General features: G+C 36.8%; 1 long non-coding RNA gene across 2 annotated transcripts in view; it reads left to right on the top strand.

Annotated features, from left to right (window-relative positions):
- The first annotated feature begins 4,309 nt into the window (after positions 1–4,309).
- Positions 4,310–6,093, top strand: part of LOC112151641 — a 6,426-nt gene continuing 4,642 nt past the window's right edge. For both annotated transcript variants that reach the window (XR_002920166.2, XR_002920167.2), the window contains exons 1-2: positions 4,310–4,632; positions 5,049–5,248. This is a non-coding gene — a long non-coding RNA (uncharacterized LOC112151641). The remainder of the gene's footprint in view (positions 4,633–5,048; positions 5,249–6,093) is intronic.

A 6,093-nucleotide genomic window follows, 5' to 3' on the forward strand; every position in this document is an offset into this window, starting at 1 on the left:
CTGTGCTTATGAGTGGGTCGTGTCATCAGACAAAAACTAAAGTCAAAGTAACTTTTGACCTCACAGCATGTGACTGCAGCCACTTTTGAAGTAGGAATTCCAGCTGGTGTTGGTTTTGAAATATGGACGCCACCACGTTGGAACCAAATGTCATAACTAAGCTGTGATTGGTCCCCTGAGTCTTTGTTTCTATAGCAACCAATCTGGCCAATCAGGAGTGAGCTTGTGGGAAGTTCTCACCCCTACCACTCGAAAGCGGCAAAATATGTCAAAAGTTTTGTCAAACATGGGGGCAACCACATACTATTATTGAAGCATCTGATTGGTCAGTTTGTAACTTAAACAACTTTTGCCCCATAAAAAAATTTTCATGAAAATAAATAAAAAAATAGTAAAAATGTGTTTAAATAAAAATGGTTTTAGAGCAAGAGTGGTTATTCTAACAAATAGACTGATGAATAGCTGTGTATTTCTCTATAGAAGTCTATAGGATTTGGGCTTCTTGGAGCCAGTGGGTACTTCCTGTTTGGAACACCAGGGGGGAGGAGTCTTTCAGTCCAGTTTTCATATACAGCAGGGGTAGGGAACGCTGGTCCTCGAGAGCCACCTTCCTGCATGTTTTCCAATATACCCTGCTCTGGCATGTTCTCATTGGCTGGACACACCTGAACCAGGTAATTGTTTGAGTCCCTACTCATGACTGATTACCTGGTCCGGGTGTGTCCAGCCAATAAGAACATACCAGAGCAGGGTACATTGGAAAACATGCAGGAAGGTGGGTCTCGAGGACCAGGGTTCCCGACCCCTTATATACAGTCAACGTAGAAAACCCCACTGGGGGCAAGAGGCGTTCCCACACGGCAGGAAAGCTCCTCCCACCAAGTCAGGTGGAACAAAAAAATTGTAAAGTCACCTCAGCCTTATAGATACACAAATGTGCAAACTAACTTAAAAAAAAAGTCCCTTAAGTAGAGAACAGAGGTTTCAGAACCACAGCAGTCTTTGGTGACAGGATTGAAATAAAAGACAGGCCCCTTAGAAATAAGTCAAAAAAGATTTCCCTAGTGCCATTCTTATTTTAAGATAAATTTCAGTCACTAGGACATAATTTCTTAAACTAAAATGATTTTGCTATCAAAAACTTACTTTTTAGTAGAAACTAACTCTATTTTTATTTCTTAAGATACAATTTTTGCAGTGTACCAAGCACTTTTTTAGGGGAGTGTGATGTATTTGTACATGTTTTATGTCCTCACACGCAATCCAACAACATGTTGAAGGTAACTCACGGGATTCCTGATACACAGTCAGGTGACGTCATTCCAACATATGTTGTTTACTTTGTTAAACACAGGTCATTAGGTTCCTCACGCAAACCTCCCATTAAAAAAACCTTTTCAATTTTTGAACTACTTTATTTCTTTAGTAAATTTCTTTAAGAACAAACAGATTTTTTACATTCTAGTTTACAAACTGAATTGTATAAATATTTATGGTTAGTTAGACCAAAAAATTCCTCTTTTTCTTTTCGTTTATTAAAAAAAGTTATTTTTTAGCAAACCTTTCAACACTCTCTTAACACTAAAACATTAATGTTAAGTAGTGACAAAGAGAATCTCCTCTTCACACACTAGTAGGCTTCATTTTTTTACATAATAAAAAAAAACATAGCTTTTATTTTTTTTATCAATTGTTTGAAAGTCAATTTTAATTGGAACAACCGTTAGTATGAAGAGAAAAACATGCCAGCGTTTAAACCAACAAAACAGGTAACCTACCTTTTATGTCTTCCCATAAAATCCCAAAGTTTTCCTGCTAGATCCATGACCGGACCTTCCGTGCTCTACATCACGACTGCGGTTGAGCTAACTGGACAATAACAGTTTATTTCAGGAGACACCATCACTGGTAATTTGCTTAATCTTTGCTCAGAGGTAATCCTCGCTGCAGGTGCAAAGCTTGAAATCCCCTCCAGAAAGATGTGTCACACACACACATGCATATGGAGTTAATATATGGTGAGTGAAGAAACAAAAGGGACGTTTCTGTGTTTTTTGAACAATTAAGCCTTAAAATAGTTCAAAAGCAACTTTTTTTACTCAAAAAATGCAACTTTCAAATTAGGAAAAAAACATCAAAAAGGCTTGAATTTGTTCCGGTTTTTATTAGTTAATCTTTAATTTATTCAATATATCCGCACACAAACCAAAGTTGGAACAATTTATTTTTTCATCAGTAACAGCAGCCGATAGGTTGGAGTCCACATGCAATTTTCAACCAGCTGTAATCTCATTAAGCTCCTCTTTAGATAATTTGGATTAAGGGGCTCTCAGTGGTCAGGACCCTCTTCTTTACAATGAAAGGGATTAAAAGCTCTCTGAAGCAAGAGCGCAGTTAAGAAACTGCAAGTTAAGATATATATAAATGATTAAAATCACATTTATTTAGGATTTAGAATTGTTTTTAGGCTGAACTGCACAACGATAGAAGTATTTGGGGATGTGGTGTTCATAAAGACTTAATTTGAGCGTCTTTTTATCTATTTTAAAAGTGATTTTTAATTATGATTATGTTGTTTTAAGCCAAAAATGTCGTTTTCTAGGTCTAGAGTTCATTAGAAATTGACTTCTGGTTTGAGGGCTGGTCCATTACCTTGCAAGTACGCCCCCACTTCCCATCACCCATCTGTTAACATGCTCTCCCACTAGCTTACAGCCCTCACACCTGAGCAATATCAAATGGTGAGCAATATCAGAGTAATCCAGTCGTACAGTTTTGATCCAGAGTCCAGTTCAAATGAGGAAAACAAAGACGTTCATGGATCTATTTGTCTGTGAGTGATACACCAGAATGTAGCGGAACTGGGAGCTTATATGTCACAAATACCATCTTTTTCAAACAACATTTTTTCATCCACTCCTGATTTACAGCAATTTGAATAAAAAAAATAACCAGAAATGCAATTTTAAGCTTAATTTTGTCCTCTATCATCAGAAAAAAGACCATACTAAAAATTAAAAAAAATAAAAATGAGCTAATGAAATTTATAATAGTTTGAGGGCTTTTAAAGTGTAACAAATACAGGTGTGAGTACTTCCTTCTAAACTAAAAAAAAGTTTAAAGGTAGAGTGGAAAAAGCTCGGTTCAGCTCTATTACTGAGGATACTAGCTGGTCATCCTTATTTGTAAACTGTTACATAACCGTTGCCAAAAGTGGAGTGAACTAAGTCTATTTGTGTAGTGAAAGGGATTAGTGCTCAAGAGTTGACTTCATTCCACAGTAAACCTGAGGCTGAACCTGAGGAATCAAAGGCATATATTAAAGTTATCAGGTTTCAGCTCCGTATAAAAGGATAAAGCGATTCCACTCTGTCATCGTGTTTAGGTGGCTGCTGTAAAAATACCCTAGGTGTGTATGAAACAGATGATATGCGGCGTAGGAAAGAATTCAAGACAGGCGGTTAGAAAAGCCACAGAAGGCTCTCGAGCCCCAAAACAACAACAACAAGAAGCAGAAAAATGTGAAAAATCCTGCAAAGGAAGCTGAGGGGGGAACAATGGAGGAAGCCCTCAGCGTAAACAGGTAGGCCCGAAGCCCGCATGCCCCTCATTCCAGCCCTCCACGGCAGAGATAAGAGCGGCTGGTCGCCCTGATAGAGCATCACCGCTCCCGCCAAACGCTGAAAATAGCTCTGTGTGTCAGATAAAGGAAAGTAAAGAAGTAACCAGCTGGAGGAGAACACTGTGATATATTTCCTTCACGTGATTGCAAGTGAAATCACATGCCGCTATGATATCTGTCTCCACGCCGTGCCACTTCAATCTATTTCTGAGCAGTTGCGCCGATCCTGCATCTAATTGGCGCCGAGTTAGATTCAAACCTATGCTGTTAATGGGAAAAAATGTGTGAAATGTTTGGTCCCCTCTCTCCCCCCCACCTTTCTATATTTGTCGGCTGTATGCAGCTGCTCTGCCTCTCAACTGTCTGCATGCGGCGCCTCATTTCAAGTTTTTAAAACTGCAGAAATATATTTGTAGACGCATAAAATAACAAAAATTCAAAAAATTCAGAACAAAGTGCTTGTTAGAAGTTCAAATAAAGATTTTTGTCCAAAATACACTAATTTTTAGGGCTGCATCGTTCATAATTTCCAGAAACAATTCGATTTCAACTCAAGAACCTGAATCAATTAGATTCTGATTTTTTTTTTTATCCACTTAATTCAATTCAATATTTGAGTTTACACATTTGTTTGGAAATACATGAATAATCTACTATATAGTTTGAATATATTTATATTAATCTGATCCAGTTCACATATTTTAAAATGTATTAGTGAAATAATGAGATTGTTGATAGCATACAGTGTTAAAAGGTCTATAAAGGAGAAGTTCTAATAAAAATGTTGAAATTATTAACATTGTAAATCCTGAAATTCCCCCACCGTGGGACGAAAAAAGGTTAACAGTGCTGCTCCTCCTGGAGGTAATTTCCGTTTGGCCACTAGGTGGCGATCGCGCTGTAGAAGTACACTTTATTCAAGAAGAAGACAACAGTATGAGGGGGGAAAAACGAAGTTTTAGACCACAAATGGTTACTTTCCTTAAAATAGTTTGGAGAAATTCATGCCTGTAAGTAAATGAAGATGTTAATTTTGTCAGTAATGTATTTTTAGGTCAACCGGCCGTTAGCATTAGCCGTCCTAAGTGGAAATCCATTAAAAGTTAGCATCAAGCTAACGGACTTTAGCTTTTATGTGCTAAATTGATTTAAATCTTTTGTGAATCAATTATTAATTAAGCTGAAATCGATTAATCGATTTTTTTCAACCCAGCCTTACTAAGTTTATCATCCAAATTATTTTTTCCCCTCAACAATCCTCAAAAATGTTGCTAAATTCCTTTTTATCCTACTGAGGCCAATTAGTTCAAGCTAAAAATGTATTTTGGCTCAAGCGAACAGAAAAAATAAAAAAAAAATGCCGACTATTCAAAATTCCATTCAGGTGACATGATGCTGCATCTATTTTCCCCCTGCTAACTTCCAGTGGAATTCCCAGATTTTGAATGAAACGGGAATCAGGAGGTCAACGCCACTCCTCGGCTCCTTTCGCACAACAAACCAGAGGTCCCCACCCCGTCCATTTTGAGCGCTCCGCATCGGCTGTGCCAAGCCTTTAATCTGCCGGTGACATCCCAGTGTTTCCTGCATGGGAAAGAGGGAGAGATAAGCATGCTCCTCTGTGCGGTAAATCACTCCGCACTCCCACTCATTCACTGATATCACCATTATTCAATTAGGCTGCACTCAGACTTTTGGGGAACTGGGATTCAAAGCTTGCAGGATATCTTAAATTGTTTTTTTTAGCTACTTTAATAGATAAATTGTTCAATTACAAATACAAATATTTAATTACTTTAACCCTTTAACACAATCTTTACTGTAACTTATCAACACGATATTTCCAGTAGATTCTGAAGGAGAAAAGCGGCTCGTCGCTTTTCTCCTTCAGAATCTACTGGAAATATCGTGTTAACGGTTGAAAAGTTACAGTAAATCAATGAACGTAAACACTGGAGCTCCAGTGTTAAAGGGTTAAATAAAAGTAATTTAGATGAATTATTATTTTTCGATTATTTCAAATTGCTTTGACACATCTCTATGTGTTTTATTTACTTTTCCTTTATTCTGAAATTTGCATGAAATAGTTAAAAGTTGCCAAAGTTTAAAAGAGTCTTGAGTAAAAGTTCTAAAAAGGTGTTGTAGTTTAATTAACCTATTTTGTTGTATTGTTTATCCGTGTGTAAAAGAAGAAAAGCATCCTGAAAATGAAATTCTCCAGAAAAAAAATGTCTGTGAAACCCACAGCTTTTTATTAGCTTCTACGATGGAATATTAAATGAATATAAAATTCAATTTGAAACTAAATAAACTATTTAGGGAAAGTGAATCCCTTCTGCATACGTTTGCACATGTTTATGTTGAACTAATATATTTAATATTGCTTTATTATGTTAAAATAATTCTTACTTGTTAGGAAATGGTAAAAATAATTTTTCTGAATTTCCAGGTTTTTTTCTTGTCGTCTTGTA

Source organism: Oryzias melastigma, linkage group LG20, assembly GCF_002922805.2.
Source record: "Oryzias melastigma strain HK-1 linkage group LG20, ASM292280v2, whole genome shotgun sequence".
Taxonomy (NCBI): domain Eukaryota; kingdom Metazoa; phylum Chordata; class Actinopteri; order Beloniformes; family Adrianichthyidae; genus Oryzias; species Oryzias melastigma.